This window comes from Micromys minutus, assembly GCF_963924665.1.
Source record: "Micromys minutus genome assembly, chromosome: 25".
Classification (NCBI taxonomy): Eukaryota; Metazoa; Chordata; class Mammalia; order Rodentia; family Muridae; genus Micromys; species Micromys minutus.
In genome coordinates this window covers 3,907,966-3,934,684 of record NC_137960.1, presented here as the reverse complement: position 1 = coordinate 3,934,684, position 26,719 = coordinate 3,907,966, and the positions used below count along the sequence as shown (strand labels likewise).

The window sequence follows — 26,719 nt, the reverse complement described above, 5'->3', positions numbered from 1 at the left end:
GTTCTGAAAACAGGACACGGGCAAGAGTAGCCAGTGCTATTGAGTTACCTCCCTGGGCCTATTTTCATAGTTTTGTTTTGTTGGTTTCTAGATCTGTTTTTTTTTTTTTTTTTTTTTTTAATTTTATTTATGCTAGCCTTTCCCCTAACTCCTGGCTGAGAATCCAGCTCACTTGGCAGAGAGGGAAGGGTAGAAATACTGATGAAAACAGAGAAGTGAGTAAGAGGTGCTCCTGACAGAACAGTGACAGGCTCAGGTAGGCATGAGGGCTTTGAGTTCAAGAACAGCCTGGGTTGTCTCAAAAGAAAGAAAAAAAAAAAGGAAAAGGAGAGAGAAAGGAAAAGAAAAGGGTTTGAAAGATAGGCTGGTGGATCTCTGAGTTCCAGGACAGCCAGGGCTATGCAGAGAAACCTTGTCTCAAAGGGCTAAGAGAAAGAAGAAGGGGAGGAGGAGGAAGAGGAGGAGGAAGAGGTGGAGAACAAGAAAAAGAAAGATGGCTCAGCTGGTGAAGCATGCACGGAGAACCTGTATTCCATGTCCCCAGAGTTCATGTAAAGAACTCCATGGCACCCACTTGTCACCGTGACATTGCGGAGGAGGAGACCCCAGTCTGAGGCTGAGCTTGTGACCCTATCTCAAAAGGTAGAGGCAGGCATGGTGGTGCTTCACTTGGGAAGTGGGAGGAGCCAGCCTGAACTGTTTCCAGAAGATGAAGTCTGAGGGAAATCCACCAAACCTGGGTTGCAATCCATGGTTTGGCCAACGGGTCTCTGTCCCTAACTCACCATGTGATTTTGCACAGGAGACTGGCCTCAGTTTCCCTCTCTGCTTGCTATGTTCTCTTGTACCTTGGGGAGCTGCTGTCCCTCAGAGGCTGGCAGGGGTGTCCGGGTGTCCGTATGAGCCCTATAGGAGCCAGCCTCACAGGTGGCAGGGTATACCCCGTTTCCATTTCCTGCACCCCGCGGAGCAGCTGAAGGACTTGGATGCCTACAGCTGCGGATTGCATGATGGTGTGTCATCGGGGTTGGGTGCTGGGATCAGACCTTTGCTACAAATGTTTCACTGGAGGCCCCCAGATCCTCCCTCTTCCCCAATGTAGTGGATCCCCAACATGTTGCTTGGCAGAGTTAGCAACATCCAGACCACAGTCCCCTCCAGGAAATGTCTACACAGTGTCTACACAGTTCCTACTAAAGTCACAGTCTGTGGTGCTCCACTTGGGCTGGATGGGATCTATCGGTCCCCACTGCCAGGGGCCACTGTCCTGGCACAGGGGCAGGAGAGGGACCCTGTCTTCTGTCCAGAGAGTGTGGTCTGCAACCTCTCTTGACCCAGCTGAAAGGATCTGAGTCCCTGGACTAGAGGGTCACCCTGAAGGTCCAGCGCCTGGGTTTGCTGGGGTTGTCTACATGCATTCATTTTTATTTCTTTATTTTTATTTATCTATCGTGTTAAGGTTTTTCTGAGAAGAGTTTCCCTTTGCAGCTTGGGTCTGAGGGCAGGTTACCAACAGCCCTAGCTGTCCTGGAATTTACTCAGTAGACCAGGCCTGCCTCTGCCTCCTGAGTGCTGGGATTAAAGACATGCACGGTCCTGATTTTATTTTTGAGACAGGTTCTCACATAGGCCAAGCTGCCCTTGAACCTGTTATACAGCTGAGGATGACCTTGACCTCCTGATCCTTCTGCCTCCTAACCTCCGTTTTCCAAATAACGGGATTATAGCTAGGACTTCCATACCCTGCTATGGTTTGGGGTTTTTTGCTGCTGTTGGTGGCTTGTTTGTTTTTCTTTAGTTAGTTAGTTTTATTTCTTAGTATAGCTCATTCTGTTGCCTGGGCTGACCTTAGAACTCTTAGTCTCTTCCTCTCTCACCCACAGGTAGCTGGGATTATTGGCATAGGTAGCCTTCCCCAGAAAGTCCTCGGTGTGGACAACAAGCTTTGATGGGTGGGATCGCATTGGGAGGACGCTGTCAGGTCTGAAAGGCAGATCTTTAGTCCCGTCAGTCTTGATACCCGATATCTGCCTGTCACCTCTGTGCCTCAGACTCAACCCCTGTGCCCTCTGATCTTTTCCAGAGCAGCCCTCCTCCTGAGGGAGAACAGTCCGGGTGGTATCAGGAGATGCTGGCCTCTGCCAACAGACATGTTTGGGGGCTGGGGAGCAGCCACTGTTTCTAAAGCCCTGAGTGGGACACAGCTCTGGCATCCTGGGGAATGACAGGAGAGGCCAAGGGTTCTATCGTAGCTCTGCTTTCAGAGAGGGCATGCTGGGGGACAAGCCACCTTGGACCTGAACTTTGCCCACGGTCCTGCTTCCACAAGAAGGCCTGGCAGATACTCGGTCACCAGAAGGAAGTCCCCAATAATGTCTCCTGAAGCAGCCAGGGTTGCGGACCCCATCTGAGAGCCGCACGGGACAAGAGTCACAGTTAGCAGACAGGTCAGAGCTGCCACCGAGCAGGTCCACAGACATGGCCACAATAACTGAGACTCCAGAAGCCAGCCAGGCCAACAGCCGACAGAAGCAGTGTGGCCGAGGGCAGGGACCAGAAGTCACCGGTAAGGCTGGGGTGACGCTCAGCTGGTGGAGAATGTGCATGAACAAAGCCCTGGGCTGCATCCCAGGCATAATGCTGGCGTGCTGGCACAGGCCTGGGATCCCAGCACGCGGACCGGAGACCAGGTAAGAGTTCAGGTCATTTATGGCTATACAGAAACTTCAAGGCCAACCTAGACTATGTGGCATTCTGTCCCAAAACTAAAAATAGGGACTGGGGAGATGGTTGCTCTTTCAGAGAACCAGAGTTCAATTTCCAGCACCCACAGGGTAGCTCACAACCACCCCTCCCTCCAGTTCCAGGGACCCAACACCTTTTTCTGACTTCCACGGCATATGGTATATATACATACAGGAAGGCAAAACATTCATATATGTAAAATAAAATAATAAATCTTTTTTAAAATTTAAAGTAGGGCTGGAGATATGGCTCAGTGGTTAAGAGCAGTGACTGCTCTTCCAGAGGTCCTGAGTTCAAATCCCAGTAACCACATGGTGGCTCACAACCATCTGTAATGGGATCTGATGCCTTCTTCTGGTCTGTCTGAAGAAGGCTACAGTGTATTTATATATAATAAATAAATAATTATTTTAAAAATTTAAAGTAGAGATCTTTAGAGATGGCTCAATAGTCATGAACACTGACTGCTCTTCCAGAAGGTCGGGGTTCAATTCCCAGCACCCACATGACACCCATATGACAGCTCACAACTGTCTGTAACTCCAAGATCTGAGCATACATACAAGCAAAAAACACCAATGCACATTTAAAAAATTGAAGTAAAAATAAACAGAAGGCCAGCCATAATGATGTCCACCTTTAATTCTAGTATTTGGGAAACAAAGATGTCACAGAGGCCTGCGAGTTCAAGGACAGCCTGAGCAACTTTATGAGACCCTGTCTCAAAAAGAAGCTAATTAACTACTTAACACCAAAATAAAATAATAAGAAAGGTGGTAAAAAAAAAAAAAAATACAGCTACGGTACCATATTGGAGCCCTCGAGGCTGCAAAGCCATCTGTGGAACAGTAAAGGAACTCTAAGAACGGCCACTGTGTGATGCTCAGCCCCGCCACACCCCACCACGCCAATCAGAAGCCAGAAGCAGCTGTCCCAAGCAAAGTGAGCTGTTCCCAGAGCAGAGACTCCAAGGGCCAAAAGGGACGCTGGGAATGCCGAGGGTCACCCTGCAAGAGTTTGGGCACTTTTAGTATACCTGGTAGTGGTGGCTCACGCCCGGAGTCTTTCCTCTGGGTATCCCTCAGCTGGAGAGCAAAGCCTGTGCCCTGTGACTGCCCAGTGAGAAGTGTGAGGACCCGGCCACCATCTTGATGTGGGACAACTCTGTGAGCAGCTTCCTGCATCTAGACCTCCTGTTTCCAAATCTTCACCCAGAGTCCAGCCCAGGCCCTTCTAACCCTCACACCTCCTGACACTGTGCAGCGGTGATGGGCACAGCCTGCCACACAGGTGACACCATCGTGAGACCCTCTTCCTGCCGAGTTACCAGCTCCCTGGTCTTTCTCAGCTGCAGGGCAGAGAGGGTGGCACCTATGTCACAAGGTGACTGTGTGAAGCTGTGGAGGATGCCATCACCCATATCTGACAACTGTGCTATTTGAAGAAAGGGGAGCGGACAAAGACAGTTCCTCAAACTTGTCCCCTACCCTCTGGCCCCTGCCCCACCATGCTCTGCCTTCCTGTACAAGGTAATGTTCCTCCTGTTCCCCTTCTAGAGACAGTGTGTTTTCTCCCACATAAAAGGAAAAAGGAGCCACACATTCACACGAAGGTACACATATGGGCATGAGCACACACACAGGCACATTTACACACACACACACACACACACACGTGTGCATGTGCACAGGCACCACATGTACACACGGGAGCTCATGCACAAGCACACACATGTGTGCGTGTTTTGCCCAAGAAAGGCCTGAAACCTGGAAGTCAGGGTCAGTTCTAAGCCGCTCTGTGGGTGCCAAGACTCAAGGGTCACAGATATTCTAGACTGCAGAGACCTCTTCAGGCACCCTTTATTTTTAAGACTGCCAGGTTCATAGCTAAGTGACCAGAAGGCACAGAATGCTCCCCTCAGCCCCACACAGGGTCTCCCCACCTAGAGCACCCTGCACCCAGGGGCACATTTGCCAACTAAGAGCTCTCCATGGATACACCTTCACTTCCCAACACCCGCCGTCTGGGGTTCACACTTGGCCTTGGAAAATCTCCAGGACCTGTTGGTGCAGCTGACTTGCCCTGAAGGTCTGTCTGTCTATCAGGCCCCATCCGGCCGCTAAACTCCTGACGCCGTTATCCCTTCACTATACACACCGTCTTCCTTGACCCACCAACAGCCGCGCAGCCGGCCGAGACTGGCTCTGTAAAACGTGTTTTAGCTTCTTTTCAACTCTCCACAGCTCAGGTCTTTGAGTGCTATCTAGTTGTCCGCACAAACCGCCCACTACTTACTCCTTCCCGGGCATCCTGATGGCTGGGCACCTCCTCGACATTTGCACCACAGCATATTAAGGCCGAGTGAGTTCTGCTGTAAAGGAAATGCTCAGCCAAGAGCGGCCGCCCATGCCTGTAATCCCGAGAGACAGAGGCAGGCGGGTGGGGAGTTTGAAGTCAATCTGGGCTCCAAGAGACTTGGCTTCTGAAGAGGAGGAGGAGGAGGGGCTGGCGAACGCAGTGCCCTGGAGCCACATGGTAAAGGAGTAAACCCACTCTGGCATGGATTCCGCCGTGACAGGTAGGCGCACATGCATACAAATAAGAGATAAAACTACAGACATGTATGTATGCATGTGTGTATATGCATTTATATCCTATACATATATAGGATATAAATATATATGCATATACACATACACACATTCATGCTCCTATACATATGCGTATACATATACATCTATACTGGTATAGGCTGGAGAGGGGACTTCAGTTGTCAGAGTGCTTGCCGAGCACACGCAAGGTCCTAGATTCTATTCCAGGCAGCAGAGAAACCGGGCGTGTGGTGCACCCCTCCATAGCTGGGGAGCTAGAGGCAGGAAGATCAGGTGTTCGAGGTCATCTTTGGCTACGAAGTGAGTTTGAAACCAGTCTGGGACACATGAGACCCTGTCAATTGAAAAAAAAAAAAAAAGAACAAAACTTCCTCACATAAACGTCATCTGAGTGTTGTCAGGGGACCCAGCCCTCGGGGAGCCCGAAGACCTCAGGCAGGGCTGCAGCATCCACTGCCACAGCCCTGTAGAGCAGGGTGGCCTCTTGATAAGCCCCCACCCTGTGTCTCCGGCCCATGCCCACCTTCCTGCCTGCCTTCCCTCCTCAGTACCTCAACGCATGATTCCTGTGAGCCTGGCTTGAAGACCTGGCAGGGGCCACCCATTTTCAGTCCTGTCCTTGGGTCTAACGTTGGTCCAGCTCAGTTGGAGGCTGCCCTGAGCCAGAGGGAGGCGAGGAGGCACCTCCCCCACCATGCACTGCAGCGCAGGGTCTGCCCCTTCATCAGGGGGCCAATGATAAAGGGCTGGGAATGGGGCAGGGGTGAAGACAGGATCCGCCCCCATGAGACAGGGGGGATGCATCAGAGGAGCCTGCCAAATAGGACAGGTGAGATGGTGACCAGGCACCTGATACCCAGGCAGGGCACGGGGTGGGGCTGCAGCCTGATGGGACTGCTGATAGGGACACCAGATACCCTGACGGGGGAGGGGCAAAACCTCAGTATAGTCTGGCAGCGGGATCACACACTTGCTGAGGGGCCTTGGCTGGAAACCTGAGGCCCCTCTGTCTCAGAATCCCCATCTGCAACTGGAAATAGAGGCCCCAGGCTGTAGCTCTGCGGGAGAGCGGTTGCCTAGCATACTGGGACACTGTAAGGAAGGAGAGAGCAATGCCAACCAAGCATCAGGCATGTGAGGAAGCCCTGCACAGTGCACAGCACAAAGCTGTCACTGGGAAGTGAGGCTGCAGAGCTCTGCAGGGGAACTGGGATTTGAGCAGGAGCATCTAGGTGACAAGGACAGAGTGTGTGTCCTTCACCACTGAGCGGCCAGCACTCAGGCCATACTCAAAACTGACTCACTCAGCATTTGGTACAGCAAGCGTCCAGCTGGGAGCAAGAAGCCATCAGCCTGGGAGGGTTTTACACCAGGCAGGGCACCCCACCAACTGAGCCACATCCCCACCTTATGTTTAGAGACAGGGTCTCATAAAGCCCAGGCTGGCCTGGAACTCGCTTTGTAGTAAAGGGTGGTCTTGAACTCCCGACCCTCCTATTTCCATTTCCCAAGTGTGAACCTGGATTGTTTTATTTTTAATATTTTTAATATTTGTCACATGTGTATATGTGATGTGTGTATATATGTATATATCATACATCCATTTTAAAAAAAGATTTATTTTATTTATGTGAGTACACTGTCACTATCTTCGGACACACCAGAAGAGGGCATGAGATCCCATTACAGATGGTTGTGAGTCACCATGTGGTTGCTGGGAATTGAACTCAGAACCTCTGGAAGAGTAGTCAGTGCTCTCAACCACTGAGCCATCTCTCCAGCCCTATATGTGTGTGTGTATGTATGTATGTATGTATGTATGTATGTATGTACGTGTATGTATGTGTGTATGTATGTATGTATGTGTGTGTGTATGTATGTATGTATGTATGTATCATGGTACCCATATGGAGGTCAGAGGAAAACTGGTGGCAGGGATCAAACTCGGGTCATCGGGCTGGTTGACAATTGCCTGAGCCATGTTGAAGGCTTTCTTGTTGTGAGAGTCTCACTATGTAGCCCTGACTTCCCTGGAAGGCCATATGTAGACCTTGACTATGAACTGTGACTGGCCTTTTGATTCACAGAGCTGCCTGCCTCTGCCTCCTGCATGCTGAGACCAAAAGTGTTCATCACGGTGCCTGGCTGGGACATTCTGAACGGCAGGGAAGTCATTAAAGAGTTGAAGCGAGGAGGGATCCTACCCTCGGCACAAGGCGGGCAGGCACTCCTGTGATGGCTCCCCTGTAGTCCAGAAGCATCGAGTGGAGACTGGGAAGAGAGACGGAAGTCGAGGAAAGGTGTGGATTCTGAGGGCCCTGATGCACCCCTGAGCCGGTTTTCTGCAGCATCAGGAGACAGATAGGACCCAGCTACCAACTCACAGAGTCCAGAGGACCTGCGGAACATGTCGCTGTGGAGTCTGCAGTCAACAGAGTCCAGGCTGTGGACTGCAGACGAAGGCCAGGACTCGCAAAGAAGCGGGAGCCAGCAGGAGCATGCGCAGAACCGGACGGCTCAGCCAATCAAAGTGCACAAACCCGATCTCCGACCTTCAGGTTTTTTCTTTTTGACTGTTGTTTTAGGACATGGTCTCCTGTAGCCCAGGGTACCCTCAAACCTGACATGTAGCTCAGGCTAACCTTAATTTCCCAGCATATATAAAGCGTTGAGCTCCATCTCTAATGATACAGCACAAAAGGAGGGAGGGAAAGAAGAAAGGAAGGAAGGAAACCAAAGAGAAAATTGCCCAGGGAAAGAAAGTCCTTGTCTTGGGTAGACAAGGTGGCTCAGCGTGTAAAGGTGCTTGCTGCCAAACCTGACAACCGGGGTTTGATCCTTCAGACCCACACTTCTGCAAGTTGACCTCTGACCTCCACACAATTGTATGTGTGCACATGAACAAAAATCTGATTAAAAAGTCTTAGTTGTAAAATACTGTTATTTGTTTATTTTTGTGGTGTGGGGGGGCATCTATTGCCCCTGGATGCCCGTAAGAAGAAGCTGTGAGACCCAAAGGAACTGGGGATACAGGTCAATGCGAGCCAACATGTGGGTGCAGGGAAACAAACCTGGGTCTCCTACAAGTGCAGTCGGTGCTCTTAACCACTGAGCCATCTCCCCTGGCCACCACCAACCCCCCTCCCCCAAAAATTTGTTTTAAAAGTCTTTATGCCCAGGCATGGTGGGCCACACCTTTAACCCCAGTACTCAGGAGGCAGAGGCAGATGGATCTCTATCAGTTTGAGGCCAGCCTGGTCTACAGAGCAGTTCCAGGCCAGTCAAGGTTGGAGTGAGACCCTGTCTCACACAAACAAAAGAGAGTCCTTATGTTAGAGGTGTGTCTTCAGATAGGCCCGGCGAATCCATACCCGAGATCTGGTTAGACTGCATTATTGGAGACGGCAGGAAGGGAAAAGCAGACATCAAGTACCCTTTTCTCTATGTGCATGAATTATAGTTTTGGACAATAGGGAATTTTCAAATAAGGCTAGAGAGATGGATAAGCAGTTAAGAGGAATGGCTGCTCATTCAGAGGACCTGAGTTTGAGTCTCAGCACCACCCACATGGCAGCTCACAATCATCTGTAAACACAGTCCCATGATTTCCTGTGCCTCTTCTGGGGTACAAAGGCACACACACACACACACACACACACACACACACACACACACACACACATCTTTGTTGTTGTTTGAGACAGGGTTTCTCTGTGTAGGCCTGACTGTCCTGGAACTCACTCTGTAGACCAGGCTGGCCTTGAACTCAGAGATCCACCTGACTCTGCCTCCAGAGCGCTGGGATTAAAGCATGTGCCACCATGGCCCTTAATAACTTAATCTTTTTTTTTTTAATTTCCAAATTAAACACAGAGGAGATATCAAGTCCTAGAGTAAGTCTTTAGCCACCACCACACACTCCAAAAGACAGAATATTCAAGGGGATGAGGCAGGAGGACTGCAGGGTAGAAGCCAGCTACGGAAGGAACTAAGGATTCAGTGATATTCTGTCTCAAAATAAAATAGGGCTAGCCTGGTTTAGGTAGCAAGTTCAGGGCCAGCCAAGGCAACACAGCGAGACCCTGTCTCAAAATAAATAAATTAACAATTTTCTTTTAAAGGCAGAAGAGAAAACAGCCCAAGAGAAGCCCTAAGTGATGCAAAGCCTCTCAGTGAGGCCATGGTAGGCCTTAGCCTGGACCAGCCCTACCCTCCTGCTACGACGTCTTTGACGGTTGTGACCCGGAAAAGTCTCGGTGGCAGGTGTGCCTTTGGGAAGGCCCAGGTGCTACAGGGTGGGGCTGAAGAGAGAAGGGTCTAGTGAAGGTTCTAGAAGGGTCCAGTGAAGCAGGTCACTTAAAATGTCCATCACCGATGCCAGGTATGCTGGTGCGTGCCTGCAATCTCTGCACTGAGCAGGTGAGGCAGGAAGACCAGAGTTCAGGGTCAGGTGGGATATAGAGCCACCAAGGGGCCAGCCCAGGCTACATGAGACTTTGTTTCAAACAAACAACTAATTAATGAAAATTCCAGCGTCAGCAATCACCAATTTCTTGGCTATATCTCCACTCAGTCCTGTTCGGATCCTGCCCCCAGTCCTGAAGCCATTCTTGTCCTGAACCTCACGAATCTTTAAGTTGGCCCAGAATGCCCCATCTCCATCCTTTGCTCTGAGACCAGTGTTGAACCCAGCCTGGCTCAAAGGGACAGTGGAGGGAGGACACAAAACTCTAGAGCCAGACCACACGGCAGTGGGGTCTGTCTCACACCCATGTCTATTCAGTGTGACTGGTTCCAACCCAAGGGCATCCAATGCCTTCTTCCGGCCTCTGCAGGTACCAGACACGCATGTGGTATACATACATAGACACAGGCGCTTATATACATAAAACAAATCTAAAGATTCCTAAGTAAATAAAAAAATGAGCTGGACAAGGTATGGTGGTATACACCTTTAATCCCAGCCTCAGGCAGATCTCCGTGGGTTCCAGACCAGCCAGGGCAACATAATGAGAAAAGAAGAAAGGAGCTGAGTAACCCTGTCCTCAGGGGTAGAGACAAACAGCTCAGATAACGGCTGAGAGGTCGGGGCTACACAGCAAGGACCAGGACACTCAGGTGCACAACCAGGCGCCGACTCAAGGAAGAAAAACCTAAAGAAGTAACAGAACCCAGGCCAGATGAGATGGGTAAGGATGCTTGCGGCCAAGCCTGGGGACGCCTGTCATCCCTATGACACACACGGTGAAAGGAATTATCTTCTAGAAGTTGTCCTCCGATTTCCGCAAGGGCACAGGCCTGTTCTCCCTTCCCCTTAGCCCCAACTCCCCACCACTAAATAAATAAATGTAAAAGAATCATTTTAAAGGGAAGCTGATTTAATGGTTAAGAACACTAGCTGCTCTGGTAGAGGGGCCTGCGTTCAGTTCCCAGCACACAGGGTGGCTCCCAAGTGTGTGTAATTCCAGTCCCAGGGGACCTCACACCCAGCAGATGTCAGGCATGCATGTGGCACATGGATGTACAAACAGATGAAACACTCATACACACTTTAAAACCTTGAAAATAATAAGAATGAGCCAGGTGGTGGTGGCGGACGCCTTTAGTCCCAGCACTTGGGAGGCAGAGGCAGGTGGATCTCTGAGTTCAAGGCCAGCCTGGTCTATATAGATTGAGATCTAGGACAGCCAGGGCTACACAGAGAAACCCTGTTTCCAAACCCAATAATAATAACAACAACAATAATATCAAGTCTTTTTTTTTTTTAAGATTTATCTATTTATTATATATAAGTACACTGTTGCTGTCTTCAGACACACCAGAAGAGGGCATCAGATCCCATTACAGATGGTTATAAGCCACCATGTGGTTGCTGGAATTTAAACTCAGGACCTCTGGAAAAGCAGTCGGTGCTCTTAACCACTGAGCCATCTCTCCAGCCCATATCAAGTCTTAATTACATACAAAGTCACCTGCTTTGCCCTCCCATGAGTTAAATACAACTGTTTTTTCACTTTGCCCTCAGTATCCCCAGGTGATTACAACAGTACCGGGTGCCCGGCAGACTCAAGGACAGCTGACTAAATACAGCAGAATGAAGAACCACTTTGGTTGGCACGGGTGGAGGCCGGGGAGGGGCAGTCCTGACCGGATTCATCCTCCTGGTGACCCTTCACTGACCATCATTCCTTGCTAACACTGCACCTATTGGGCTCACCCCCAAAATTTCCACAAAAGGGGTGCCAGCGAACTGTCCTCCAGAGAGGTGAGGGTTTGTCTACCACACCCTCTGACAGGAAAAGGCTTACTGCAAGGATTTGTGCTGCCCTGGATTAACCTTATTTAGAACTCCACCTTGATGGTAAATCTCTTGCTCCATCTGAATGGGCAAACACTCTCTGGGTGGCGTTTAGAATCAGTTTGCAGACACAGAATTCAAAACGGCTCTGTGGGCTGGGGCTGGGGCTCGGTGGGTAAGAGGCTCGCCCTGTGAGCATCAGGACCTGAGTTTAAGTTCCCGGAACACACACCAAGCTGGAAACAGAAGTGTCTGTAATCTCAGTGCTCCTAAGACCGGAGGGGAGGAGACATGAGAATCCAGGAAGTCTGGACTGAGCAGCGCAGAATAAGAGACCTTGTCGGGATAGGAGACCTTGTGGTGAGCCCTGACGCCTGAGGTCTCCCCTAACCTCCATGCGTGCGCACTCGAGCACGCACACACACACACACACACACACACACACACACACACACACACACACAAGCTGTTAACTTCAAATAAGTACCCACTACCCCTCCCCCAGGACAGAAAAAGAGCAAATTCGAGACTTCTTCTCTTTCCTACTCCATCCCTAAACAGCTCCGCCTAGAGGCCAAAGGGCATCAGTGCAAGTCAATAAATCAAGTTTGTCCTTTTTTTATTTGTGTATTCATTGTGGAGAGGTGTGTGTGTGCGTGTGTGTGTACAACAGTCACAGGCTGATTTGTGCAAGTTTATTACCTCCTTCCACTGTGTGAGACCTCAGTGTTGGCAGCCATTGCCCTCTGGGGCACCAGCTCTGGACCAACAGCCCCAGATTAAATGTTTCTATTAGGGTTAAGCTCAGGACTTTCACAGGAGAACGCTCTGTCACTGAGATATCATGAAAAACCCCTCTTTTTAATACAAGTGTGCTCACACAACATTTGGGATTTTTATGCCAAAAAGGAATAAAACAACTTTTTTTTTTTTTTTTAATGTATGAGTGTTCTGTCTACACTTGCAGGCCACAAGAGGGCGTCAGATCTCATTACAGATGATTGTGAGCCACCATGTGGTTGCTGGGAATTGATCTCAGGACCTCTGGAAGAGCAGTCAGTGCTCTAACCACCGAGCCGTCTCTCCAGCTCCCTGAGCTTTTTTTTTTTTTTTTTTTTTTTTTTTTTTTTTTTTTTTTTTTTTTTTTTGAGTGACGGAATTTAACCAGGGTCTCAGGCACACTACACAAGCACTTTACTATGGAGCCACGCCCCTAGCTCAAACTCGGATCTCATCATTTATCTAGACATCCCGAATCTTATTGGACAACCCCTATCGCAGCCTATACCAGCTTTTGTTTTCCTTCGATATATTTGCTTAGTTTTATGTGTATAAGTGTTTTGCCTGCATGGATACCTGTGCACCCTGTGCGCCTGGTACCTGACAATGCTTTGAGACTTAGGCTCCAGACAGCTTTGATCCACCATGTGGGTGTTGGGAATCTGCAAGAGCAGCCAGTACCCCTAACCACTGAGCTATCCTCCCACCGGCATTCTCCCACCACGCAATGCTTGCGGCCTCTGGTCCTTCCGGTCTTCAGGAACCCCTGTTTGAAGGCTCAAGCACCTCTCCAATACCCACTTTCTTGTCATCCAAGCTCCTGCCTCACAAAGTCCTCAGCAGATTCCTCCTGACCACCCTTCCTAGAAGAGAGCATCCTGTATTACCCTGGCTGCTCGTGGTACAGATGTGGGGTGTAGGTGCCCCACACTGGCCCCAGCAGCTGTGCCTGAGGATGCCGAGACCTAACTGGACACACCTCTGAAGGTCCTGCCGCCTGTGCAAAGCCTGTGGGGGCATCTGCGATAGCCACTGTCGGTGAACTGAAGCTCTGCTTCTAGGGGTGGGTGGCTCCTGTTGGGTACCTCCTAGTGCCCTGGCCACCCTGTGCCAGTCCCTAAGGCCCAGTCCTTCGTGGCCATGGAAACCAACTGCAAGATACACAGGGCCGGCAAAGGGCTGCTACGGAAGCTAACAGCTTTCCAGCCCGCTCTAAAAGATTCGAAGAGAACGCCAATTACATTTGAAAAAAGAAAGAAAAAAAAAAAAAAAACCGAAAGCTTTTTGCTTGAAACAGTCTCATGTCGTCTACGTCAGACTCAAAACGAGCTGCAAAGCTGGACTTGGTTTTTAATCCTCCTGCCTCTACCTCCCATGGGCTGATCTCATGTCTTTGTGGATATATATGCGCACAGACGTACACATCTGGCTTGAAAGGTTGGGTTTGTTTCTTCTATTTTACAGGGTTTTTTTTTTTATTTGCCATAGCATGAGTGGAGGCCAATGGGCGGCCAGTGGGAACTGGTTCTCTCCTCCACCCACGTGGGTCCCAGAAATTGACCTCAAATCATCTGTCTTCATGGCAAGAGCCTCTCCCCACTGAGTCATCCCACCGGCCTGGAGGGTGTGATTGTGGTTGTGGTTGTTCTGGTTGTTTTCCTTTAAGAAAAAAATATGGTGGCTGGAGAGACGGCTCAGTGGTTAGAGCACTGACTGCTCTCCCAGAGGTCCTGAGTTCAAATTCCAGCAACCACATGGTGGCTCACAACCATCTGTAATAGGATCTGATGCCCTCTTCTGGTGTGTGTCTGAAGACAGCGACAGTGTATTCATATATATATATGGGATCCAACACCATTGACCTCTGCAGGCACACCAGTGCATAATAGAAAATAACAAAAAGACTCCGGAGGCAGAGGCAGAGACAGGTGGATCTCTGGTGAGTTCAAGACCAAGCTGGTCTACTGAGTGTATTCCAGGACAGCCAGGGCTACCCAGAAAAACCCTGTCTCAAACAAAACAAAAAAGTATAACTAAGGGCTGGCGCTACATATCTTAGGAGAAATGACCTTGCCTAGAATCCTCCAATGAGGGGCTAGGGGCGGGGCTCAGCAGGAAGTGTTTGTCATAGTTGGTTCCAGGCCCTTGGCGGGATCCTGTACCTCCTCAGTACAGCCATTCTCTCAGCTCCTCTTCTAGCTTCCATGGGGAGGACTGTGGATCAGTGAGCTCCTCCCCTGTTGGCCTTCCCTGTCCTTCCTGGCCTGACTTCTCCAATGAGTCTCCCGCTGCCACTCAGTCCCGCTGAGGATGCAGGCATCTCCTGAGGAAGAACCTTTCAAGTGACCTGAAGTCACGAGGACCCACTGCGTCACACTTTCCACAAGTGACAGTCTCTCTGTGTCAGGCCTTGGGGACACCAGACCAAGACACACCTCCTTCATTCACGGACTGTCTCCATAACCCAGGGACGGTGCCACTCAAAGGCTCAGACAGCGAGTCTGAGAAGAACAAGACTGGGCAAAGACCACAGGCAAGGAAGCTTCGGAAGGTTTGCAGGCGAGAGAAAGAGTGTCAGAATTCAGAGGGCAGGAAAGATGGAAGAGGGGTCAGCTCACCGGCAGGGTGGTACAGCCTACTGGGGGCGGGGGGCTGTGCAACTGTCAAGGGAACAAGGCTGGCCAAGGAGGACCCTGCAAAGGCCCACTGTCACCTTTTACACATACTGCTTACTGGGAAGACTCCAGGGACCTAGGACAGCTTGACTGGGACCCACCGAGCCCCGGAAGCTGACCCGGATTGTCTGCTTATAGTTATAGACATGGCCCCAGAGGAGGAATCACCCACCCAGTAGTTTGAAGAAGGGGAGACAGTCAGTGAAGGGCCAGGCCCCCCAGGGACACAGAGGAGGTTCATCAAGAAAGGGCTAGGCTCCTCAGGGACACAGGGAACCAACAAGTCAGGAGCCAGCAGGACAGAAGCCCCTCCAATAGTCACAGCGGACACTCAACCCCAGGCCCTAAGGAGTTTCTTGATGGCTCTTTGGTCCCGGGGAATAGAAGGACCAAAGGGGCTCCCCTCAGTCTTTCAGCTTGCTACACACAGAATTTACATATTCATTCATTCATTCATTCATTCATACTGCAAACATTTCTTCAGCAAGGAGTTCTCAGACACTGGAGTAGTGTCAGAGACAAATCAGATTCTTAACCTGAAGGCCCTTTGGTCTAGAGGGGACAGGCCAGACATAAGTAATCTCCGGGCCAACAGGGTCCCAGAACCTTGGGCCGGAGGTGACCTCTCACCTGGGGCACCAGGAAGCTGCTTAGAGACTGAACTGAGTAGCCAGGCAAACATCCGGTAAGAAAACCAGGCTGTGGGCAGAGCTTCCCAGACCACAGGCAATCTGTACCCCAGCTGTGCCAGGGCCCCTGACAATGGGCTATTTCTGGTGGTGCCTAGAAAAAGAAGGTGCCGCATGTGTGAGTTCCCCCAGGCTGCAGAGCTGGGCTTGGGGGAGGTGGGGAGGGAGGCTAGAACTTAAAAGCCAAGCCAGGGTTTGAAGCTGAGTCTAGCCAAGCTCTGGGGGTTTGCCACTGTGTCGCAGACACATTAATGACCCTTTAACCTTTATATAGCCCGCTGAAAGGTTAACAAGATCAGGAGAGCGCCCCAAACGTGACCAAATGGTCTGAGGTTGGTGGAGAGAGAAGGCAGTGTGGCGCAGAGAGGATTCTGCAGCATCTGCGGGGGGGGGGGGGGGGGGGGGGCTCAGCATTGCCACCTCCTCTCTCCTTCCACCTCCCACCCCCAGCTGGTGGGGGAGGGGTCGGAAGCAAAGAAGGAAGTACCTGTAATCTAAACCAGACATCGCCGGCTGTGCTTCTCCCCAGCCCACTCTGATCCAGAAATAACATACGCACCAAGCTGGTATCGGCCCACCCAACCCAGCCTGTCCCAGAAAAACACACTCAAAACCGGGGGACCAGGCCCCAGCTTCCCAACGATCCCATTTCCTCCCCCTTTCCCCAGGGTAGAGGCCTCCCCTTTAGCATCCCCAAGGGGCCATCCTGGCACTGTCTGGGTCAAGCCCAAGAGCAACCCGGGGCGCGTGCCCACCTCTCCCCAGGCACCTGCCCTCGGCTGTGTCCAACGCCATCACACGCTGGGCACCTGCATCCCGCACTAGAGCCCAGGACTGCCCCCACTCCCAACCCTACCCCCACCCCGCGCTCTCTCAACGCCTTAGACCCCCTACCTGGGCGCCGGAGCACCGGACACCATCGGCTGGGCGGGCGGCAAAGTGGGCGGCGGCGGCCCAGCCTCAAGCCCGGACGGCTTCCCGGGGGAGGAAGAGAAGGAGGAGGAGGCTGGCGCGGCCGCCGCGCGTCTCTCCGGGGCTGCGGGAAGGAGGAAGGTCAGAGGCTCCGCTGAGCGCAGCGCCGCGCGGGGGCGGAGGCGGCGCGGATTAGAGCGGCTTCTCCGCGAGCCAATGGCGGCGCGGTGGCTGCGCAGGTGGCAGCGCCGCGGTACCCGGAGGCCGCGCCCGCCCGGCCGCCTGCTCCCCAGCTCGGCGTGTGTGGCTCCTGCGCGCTCCTAATCCCTGCTTCTCGTGTGGGGGTGCACGCAGGATAGGGGTTTGCGGTCTAGCCCTGGTGCGATGACACCCCCCCACCTGTACGTGTATGGATACATGAAGGACAGGCCCTGGTGTGATGACCCTGTCCCCTACCCATGTGTGTTGGGCACGTGGAAAACAGGAGCCGGCCGAGTAGCCAAATAGTGAGGATGCTCTCCTCCATCCTATCCCGCGGTCCACTTCCACACTCCGCTCTGCCAAGGAGACCTGTGTGGATCCTCGGGCCACAGTTCACCTCGGCTGGCTGTCAGCAAAGCTGACTGGAGGAGGCCTTTTTGGAGGCTCTTTGGGACTTGGGGATCTAAAAAGTGACACACACACACACCCCAGCTGCTTGCTTTCGTGCTGCGTATTCTAATTGCTTTCAGGAGCCAGGCTGCTGCCCCAGGGAGTGGGGCCTGATGTAGAACTGAATATTCATTCAATGTGTCCAGAACGTGCCATAGACCAGAGAAGTAAGACCAGGAGGAGAAAATCGCCCATCTCTGCCCCTCCTTAGCTCACGTTCGGGTTCCTGGGAGGAAGTCTTCCTGTCCCCGTGAGGCGACGCCTCACCGTGAGCTCTGAAGTCTACCAGTCCTGAGACCCAGAGAAGTGCCTGCGTACAGTGTTCGTTCATTCGCTGAGAATTCCACGAACACTTGTTTCAAGCTACATTGGTAGAACCTAGAAGAAAACATCGCCCAATGAGCAGGCCATGGGCGGCATCTACTCTGGAGTTGGACCAGACAGTCAAGTGAGTGGATGTATTAGTCAGGGAACACAGGGATGGAATGAATGTCTGTTACAAAGGGGCTTGTTAGATCGGCTTAAACCACATAAGCGTCTGCGCTCCCAAGGCGGCACTGAACGCACGGAAGATTCCGGAAGAGCCCCGGAGTCATCGTAGGCCTTCAAGAGACATTGGAAGGTTGAAAACGTGGGATTCTGGTTGCAGCGGCCGCAGCAGCGACAGGACAGATGCATTCAGGAGCATGAAGCAAAGGTGGGCAAGCACCCCAAAAAGACCGCCCACCTTGGGAGAGTCTCTTTTCCCCTCTGTCAGTCCTTCCCGGAGAAACTCTCCCACGCTTACCCAGAGTTCCTTCCAGATCCAATCAAGTCTAGATTAACCGAGACAGGGGTTGGTGTTCCACAGAAGGACTCTGGACGGAGCTATCCAGAAAGGTTTTCTAGTGGTGCTGAAGGGGAGCTGAAGTTCAGGTTAGTCAAATGGCTCAGGAGTCGAGGAACTGAGGCAAAGCCATCAAGGCCCGACGCTCTGGGCTGCCTCTGTACACGGGGATACGGCAGCCTGAGGCTGATGAGGCTCGGCATCCCATGCCTGTTCCCCACACCCCAACCTGGAGTTTACCATCAGCCCCAGGCAAAGCTGTGAGGCTCACATGGGTGACACGGCTGTCCCGGGGAAACGCTGACTCAGACGCCTCATCTTGATAACCGTGTGACAAGCTGTTGATAGAGTGTCTGGGGCCTAGGACCTAGGGGAGCCACGGACACGCCCACAGCTCTGTTCGTGAGTTCATCCGTCAATGGTGGTGGTGGTCACATTCTCCGGGAGGAATGCTCACATTCAAGAGGGCACATTCCCCACAAAGGTTCTCACAGCTGTCAAGGAGGGAAAGGCTAGAGAACCTGCCCCTCCCTTTGTCATACATTGGAGAAGAGAGGCCAGAGGCGCAGAGAAAGTGCAGCCTTCACAGAGCTGTAGACCCGGAGCGCTTTAATAACATGGCTCATGGAGCTGGAGAGATGGTTCAGTGGTTAGAGCACTGACTGTTCTTCCAGAGGTCCTGAGTTCAATTCCCAGCAACCACATGGTGGCTCACAACCATCTGTAATGAGATCTGATGCCCTCTTCTGGTGTGTCTGAAAACAATGTGTCAGTGTACTAACATGTACAAAATAAATAAATATAAAAAAATTAAAAATGGAACCTCTATAGTCTTTTTAAAAAAATAAAAATATTAAACGAATAGAGGCTCCGTAGTTAAGAGAACTTTCTGCTCTCCCAGACACCCTAATTTTGGTTGCCAGCACCCACACAGGACAGCTCACACCTGCCTCTAACTCCAACTCCAGAGCATCCTCACGCCCTCTGGAGGCCTCATTAGACACCTGCACACACGTGCGCAGACTCCAGACACACGTGCGTTAAAAAATAAAGTCGTCTCTTTTAAAGACCAAGCAAACCAAAGCAAAGAGGAGTGAGGAAAAGGCAGCCAGGGGTTGGCTCTCTGCAGAGCTGAGGCATGGCTGGGGTTGAATTGAGAATGCATGCGCGCATGGACGCGCACGCGCGCACACACACACATTTCTGCCCAGTGTAACCTAAAATAAAAAGTTTCGGGAACTGACACGGGATGGCCACACTTCCTAAATTAGACCAGCTTCCTTGTAGACATTCTAATTGCAGACCTCCTGCTTGGCAGAGATGAACCTGACCCACCTTCCTGTTTTGTGCCCCGCCCCCACCCCGCTTCCTGTCTCGTGTACCTCTCCCCCAGAAGTCTGTGCTTCCATAGATGCCCTGGGTTTCAGCACAGCAGCTCTCCTGGCCTCACGTTCTGTCAGCCCCACTGAGATTTGACCCCTCTCTGTTTCCATAGGACTGTTCTTCCCCACCGGAGGTCTGAGTCTCCCTGGGTCCATCCTCCCTCAGACGTAGAGCGAGGAGCCAGCGCAGCTGGTCCCCGGGGGTTTGCAGATGCCAGCAAAACACAAAAGACAAGCGGACAGAAAGGCGGGCCAGCACCAAAAGGCATGGGAATAAATAAATCAATGAATGAATAATGCATTGGTAATTGACACTGCGTGTTAGGCCTGGGAGAGGGGGCCCTGCAAAAGGGAGACTTCAGTTGCCCTGTCTTCCTTATAGAAAAAATGGCTTGTGGGAGGTGGGGGTAGGAAGGAGGATAGGTTTTGAGTTCTCTTTCTTTCCTCTCTTCCTCAGACAGTCACATGTGTCTTCCTATGGTGGCTTTGAACCATTGCCGTGATGCCAACTTCTGACCCTTGCCCTCTCTCTACAGTGCAGGGACTGCAAGCGGGCATCACCATGTCCAGTTTTTTTTTTTTTTTTTTTTTTAAGTATACATATACATATATATGTATGTACACTGTAGCTGTCTTCAGACACACCAGAAGAGGGCGTCAGATCCCATTACAGATGGTTGTGAGCCACCATGTGGTTGCTGGGAATTGAACTCAGGACCTTTGGAAGAGCCGTCAGTGCTCTAAACCACTGAGCCATCTCTCCAGCCCACTGTTCTGTTTTTAATTTTGAAAAATTTATTATTTTCATTTTCTGAGACAGGGTCTCACTATGTATCCCTGACTGGCATGGAACTCTCTTTGTAAACCAGGCTGGCTTTGAAACTAACGGAGATTCCCCCTGCCTCTGCCTTCCAAATACTGGCCTTAAAGTCATGTGTCACCATGTTGGCTAACAATTATCGATTATTATTATTGTGTGTGCCTAGCATGCATGATACGTGTGTTCGAGTGCAAGTCCCATGGTGCGCGTATGGAGGTCAGAAGACAACTTTTGGGAGTCGGTGCTCTTCCTCCAGGTGGGACCCGGGATTGAATTCAGGTCACCAGGTTTCTGCAGCAAGCGCGCCTTTACTTGCTGCGCCTTCTGCGCATGCTCAATAGGCACTGTACCGACTCATCGCACCCCCAGGCCAACCAGCCCTGTTCTTACCACAACTTTGGTTGGGAAGGAAGGCCAGGAATCTATCCCACTTTGAGTAGATGGGGATTCTGAAGGCCAGAGAGTGAAAAAGACTTGTTCCGGGTCACACAGCACATCAGTGACAGAGCTGGAGCTATAAACAGATCTCCAAGCTCTGATCGGTCACTGTGCCTTGAATTCTGTTTGGAGACCAAGCAAGACGGAGCAGGGAGTCTGACTGGCTGGGTCTCGGCTTCCTAGGACAGGATTTCATTTTCTAAGCTCTCTTTCAGCAACATGACTCGGGATCAGGCAATGCTGAGGGACAGCCTTTCCGCTCACACACACACACACACACACACACACACTCTCTCTCTCTCACTCTCTCTCTCTCTCTCCCTCTCCCCCTCCCTCTCCTCCTCCTCTCCCTCCCCCTCTCTTCCTCCCTCCCCTTCTTCCCCCTCCCTCTCCTCCTCCTCTCCCTCCCCCTCCCTCCCTTCCTCCTCCTTCCCCCCCTCTCCCCTCCCTTCTCCCTTCCCCTCCTACTTCCTTCCCCCTCCCACTCTCATGTCTCCGCAGGTCAAACCACTGTGATTACTGACCACCGTGTTACAGGCCTTCTAGACTAGGTGCTTACTCCAAGCCTGAGGGCTCAACAGCACTGTAGTCCTGTGGCTATGGCCTGGACACTCTTGCCACCTAGTGGTGTTTTACCTTAACTACAAACAGAATCCCTTAGAGGCCGGGTGTGTGTTTGGTGGGGGTTAGGGATGCTGCTTTGGGTTTAGATTTGTATTTTTTAGCCAAGGTCTTAGGTAGTAGCTCCGACTGCCTGGACACACTGTGCAGCTGAGGATAGCGGTAAACTCATCCTCCTGCCTCCACTGCCCCAGTGATGGAGGTGTTACGCACAGTGTGAGCCGCCATGCGGTGCTGGGAACTGAGCCCAGGTCCTCTGCAGGAGCAGTGTGTGTGTGCTCTTACACTCTGAGCCGTCTCTCCAACCCTTATTGAGTTTCAATTATCTCTATAATTATCAGTGTCTCAGGGGCGGGATCAGAGGATGATATCATAGAGTTGCTTCTCTAACTTTATGGGGTCCCCTGGATTCAAACTCTGGACCCTCAGGCTTGCATCTCTGGACAGCAAGCACCTTTGCCCTTACTCACTACCCTATTCTTTAAGTTATTTATTTGTTTTTTAAAGAATTATTTATTTTGTGTGAGTACACTGTCACTGTCCTCAGACACACCAGAAGAGGGCATCAGATCCCATTACAGATGGCTGTGAGCCACCATGTGGTTGCTGGGAATTGAACTCAGGACCTCCGGAAGAGCAGCCAGTGCTCTAACCACTGAGCCATCTCTCCAGCCCCCAAGTTATTTATTTACTCGTGTCAGGGAGGGGGTGGTAGGGTATGTAGAAGTCAGAGGCCAACTTTTGGGAATTGGGTGTCTCCATCCACCATATGAGTCCTGCGGAGCAAACTCAGGCCGTTAAGCTCAGCTGCAAGTGCCCTTAGCTGCTTAGTCCAACCCTCATCTGCTCTTAACTCTAACACTTGCCTGAGACAGGAGGATGGAGGGTTTGAAGTAATTGGTCTGTAGAGCAACACCTTGTCCCAAAGAATCAGACGGGAAACTAGTCACAGCTCCGGGAGAGGACGTTCCTACAGGGTGCTGTTTCCGAGGCGTTTGTGCACAGCGAACCTCTCACCACAGTATGTCAGCCTGTCCTCACTGTGACAAACACCCAGGAGAACCCATTTCAGAAGAGAGAGTTTATTTTGGCTCATGGTTTCAACCCTATTGCCTTAGGCCTGAAGCCAGAGTATATCGGCAGTGGGAAGGCGTTTGTTGTACCAGACCCGGGCAGATACAGATCCCTGTTCTGTTGATGTTGAGTGTTGAGCATTCTTAACAAACAAACAAACAAACAAACAAACCAGGGTCTCTCTGTGTAGCCCTGGCTGTTCTGGAGCTCACTACGTAGACCAGGCTGACTGTGAGCCTCAGCCTCCCTAGTGCTGGATCTCAAAGATGTGCAGCACCACCACCTGACTCGGGTCTCTCTGTCTAATGTCCCTCTCTCTGCTGACATGCCTGTTGGGCAGCACGCCCACGTCCAGCCCGGGTCCTCTTACTCATCCCTCACCCACTTTTGGTGCTTTAGCACAGGGTCTCGGGGCTGGAGAGATGGCTCAGTGGTTAGAGCACTGGCTGCTCTTCCAGAGGTCCTGAGTTCAAGTCTCAGCAGCCACATGGTGGCTCACAACCATCTGTCATGGGATCTGATGCCCTCTTCTGGTGTGTCTTGAGGACAGCTACAGTGTACTCACATACATGAAATAAATAATTCTAGAAAAAGAAATTGTTAATAAAAAACAACACAAGGTCTCATGTAGTGCAATATATCCTTGAACATGCTGTGGTCCTGAGGAACCTCTGACCCTCCTGCTTCTCAGCAGGTCACAGATAACCGTTGTGCACGCTTTACCCCTGTTTCTGATTTGCTGGGATCAAGCCCAGTGCTCCTGTATGCTAGCCATGTGCCTTACCACAAAGCCCTGCCCACTGTGCTCCCCAGCCACAAAGACTGTGCCCTGTGCATTCCCACAGTCTCCAGCCTCTCCCGGGCTCTGCTTTCTTTCAATATTATACTTGAGACAGGGTCTTGCTGGATTACATGCCTGTAATTCCAGCACTCGGGAAGCAGAGGCTGGTGGATCTCTGTGAATTCAAGGCCAACCTGGTCTACAGAGTGAGTTGTAGGACAGCCAGGGCTACAAAGAGAGACCCTGTGTCTCCCTCCTCAAAGGATTAACTGTTACACTCAATAATACTTTGAAACCCACATTATTTTGATAAGGAAATGGTCTGGGTTGATGTTGAACCCAAGCCCGTTGCTCGAGATCTGCATCTTGTGGCCACAGAGGCCACATTTGGTCAAACACCCTTGCTCTTGGCCATAGGATTGGGTGATGTCTTAGTTAGGGTTTCACTGCTATGAACAGACACCATGACCATGGCAACTCTTGGACAAACATTTCAATGGAGTTGACTTGCAGGTTCAGCGGTTCCATTATCATGGCAGGAAGCCTGGCAGTGTCCAGGCAGACGTGGTGCTGGAGAAGGAGCTGAGAGTTTTGATTCTTGTTTGAAGGCAACCAGGAGAGATTGGCTTCCAGGACCTAGAAGAAGGGTCTCAAAGCCCGCCCCCACAGTGACACACTTCCTCCGCCACAGCTCCTCATAGTGCTGCTTTCTGGGCTGAGCATCTTCAGACCACCACCGGTGACTGGCCCAGATATCTGAGGACAACAGTGGGCCTCAAGCCTGGTTCTCCTTGCCACCAGCTTCTTCTTCCAAAATCAAATCCCACTGGAAGAAGAGAAGATGGGGTTTATGCAGAAGACACTGCCTCAGGGGTCAGTGTGGAACTTTTAGCCTGCTGTTCTCTGCTTTTACTGTTTTGGCGTGGGTGTGTGTGCGCGTGTTGTATGTGTGTGTTCACGTGGTACGAATGTGTGTATGGATAGGTGTGTGAAGGCCAGAGGCTTATGACAGGTGACTTCCTCGGTCACTTTCAGACTTTGTGATAGGGTCTCACCAAACCCCGAGCTAACGGACTAGGCTAGGTTGTTGGCTGGCTACTGACCCCCATGTCCGCCTAGGACAGTGTGAGTCTGAGGTCGGTCTACAGTACACCACAGCTGTTTTCAGACACACGAGAGATGGCTGTGAGCCACCATGTGGTTGCTGGGAATTGAACTCAGGACCTCTGGAAGAGCTGAGCCATCTCTCTAGTCTATCCTACAAAGCCAGTTCGTTCCAGACAAGGCTACACATTGAGACTCCATCTCAGAAACAAAACAAAACCCAACAACGACAAAACAAGTGAATAAGGCACTGTGTTCTTTATAAGGGAGGTCACTGGATGTCCCAAGGATGCCATCAATATAAAAATGACCTCGGTGAACAATCAAAAGTTCTTGCCAGCGGCAACTTGGCTGGTCATCAGATGAAAGCCGCTCACAGACAGGAGTGGAGCCAGCTCGGCTCTCCCTGCAGGATTCTCTGCTTCTAAAGGTTGGGCCTTCCGGTTGGGGGCGGAGTCGGGGCGTGGCCTGGAAGGAGTGATTGGTGTTTTCTGCCAAGGTTGCGTCTCTCTACCATCTCTGACCACAATACCTGCGGTGTTGCTATGTGGTAGCATTCCCTGTGTCCCTCAGTCCGTCCTGTCCCTCAGTCCATCCTGCCCGTTGGACCCTACCTGCCGCAGTGACCAGAGGCAGCAGCTGAGTGAACCAGGGCCCCATTGGGGAGCACAGCTTGCCCCGTCCCCACTGGTCTTGAACTCAAGCCAAGGAGAAAAGCCATGGAGGCCACAGCAGAAGGCTCAAGGACAACAGAGTCCCCAACAGCCCTCCAAAGCTCCCTGATTCTCCTGCCTTCATCTCCCAAGTGCTGGGAGACAGGTGTGCACTATTAGGTCCACAGTAGTCCCAGAGCTATATCGAGTGCTTGGAGTCTCACAGCACAAGGTATGTGAGCTGGCTGGTCCAAACCCAGCCAAAACAGAGATGTTCTGAAGCTGAGTCTCCAACCCCAATCTGGACTCAAGAGGCCAAGAAAAGACTATTTACAGCTGAACGCAGAGGCCAGCCTGACCTCCAGCATGCATAACCAAATCCTCCTGTAGAAGTTGAACCCCCAGCCCTTCCTGGCTCTTCCTCTGATTCCTCCATGATGGGACCAGTGTTTCCCATCCTAAGCCTTTCCACACCTTCTTCCTCAAGGTACACAGCAAGGAAATGGAATTCCACTGCCTGTGTAACAGACTCTAACCCCCAAGCAACCATTTGTTTTTTTAAAAAGTATCCGTTTTTATTTTGTCAATGCTGGTGTTTTGTCTGCATGTGCCCATGAGCACCAAGTGCATGCAGTACCCATGGAGGCCAGAAGAGGGCGTCGGACACCCTGGAACTATCATTACGGGTGGCTGTGAGCTGCTCTGTGTCCTGGCCATTGACTTTAGGTTCTCTGGAAGAGCAGCCAATGCTCTTCACAGTTGAGCCCTGATTTTCTGTTGAAACTGTAAGACAAGTTCTTGAGTTTGTAGCCATATTACACCTGACCTCATATGATCTCAGAAGCTAAGCCAGTTCAAGCCTGGCTGGTACTTGGATGGATGGAGGACAGAGTCTCATGCAGTCAAACCTGCTACGTACCAAAAGCTGGCCTTGAACCTCTGACCCTCCTGCTTCCACCTCCTATGTCTGGGGATCACAGTCATGTGTCATCAAGCCTAAGTCTGCCATTTTAAAAAGTCACCTAGTGTGTAGTGGGGGGGTGGAGAGGTGGGGGTGGTAAGTGTGCCCCAGCCTCCCAAATTCTAAGATGGAGGCTGTGCCGCCACACCAGACCCAGACTGTAGCTGCACGCTGAGTATCAGCTTGAAGACGTTTCCTAGTTCAAGGCAACTTAATGACATGACGGAATTGGAGACGACCAGGGAAGAGAGGGTGGCTCCGTGCTCAGAAGCTCCACAGCTCCCACAGACTTATTACATCCTGTGCATCTTCACGTGAGGCTCCGCCCCTCCGTGAGTGCAGGAGCAGAAATCCCCTTCTTACTGAGGGATGGGATGCAGGTGGGACCTGGTCGGGCATAGTGATGTGGGCCGCCATCCTAGCACTTGGGAATCTGAGGCAGAAGTGTAATGAGTTCAAGGCCAGCCTAGGCAATAGTGTGAGTTTCAGGCTAGTATGAACTACAGAGATGGAGAGATGGCTCAGTGGTTAAGTACACTGACTGCTCTTCCAGAGGTCCTGAGTTCAAATCCCAGCAACCACATGGTGGCTCACAACCATCTGTAATGAGATCTGATGCCCTCTTCTGGTGTGTCTGAAGACAGTTACAGTGTACTCATATACATAAACAAATCTTTTAAAAAAAAATCAATAAATC

General features: G+C 51.3%; 1 protein-coding gene across 1 annotated transcript in view; it reads right to left on the bottom strand.

Annotated features, from left to right (window-relative positions):
* The window catches only part of PACSIN1 (protein kinase C and casein kinase substrate in neurons 1), a 44,159-nt gene extending 27,335 nt beyond the window's left edge, over positions 1 to 16,824 (bottom strand). The window contains exon 1 of the mRNA XM_080937677.1: positions 16,694 to 16,824. The gene's annotated coding sequence lies outside the window, so the exon portion shown is untranslated. The remainder of the gene's footprint in view (positions 1 to 16,693) is intronic.
* Positions 16,825 to 26,719: the final 9,895 nt, after the last annotated feature.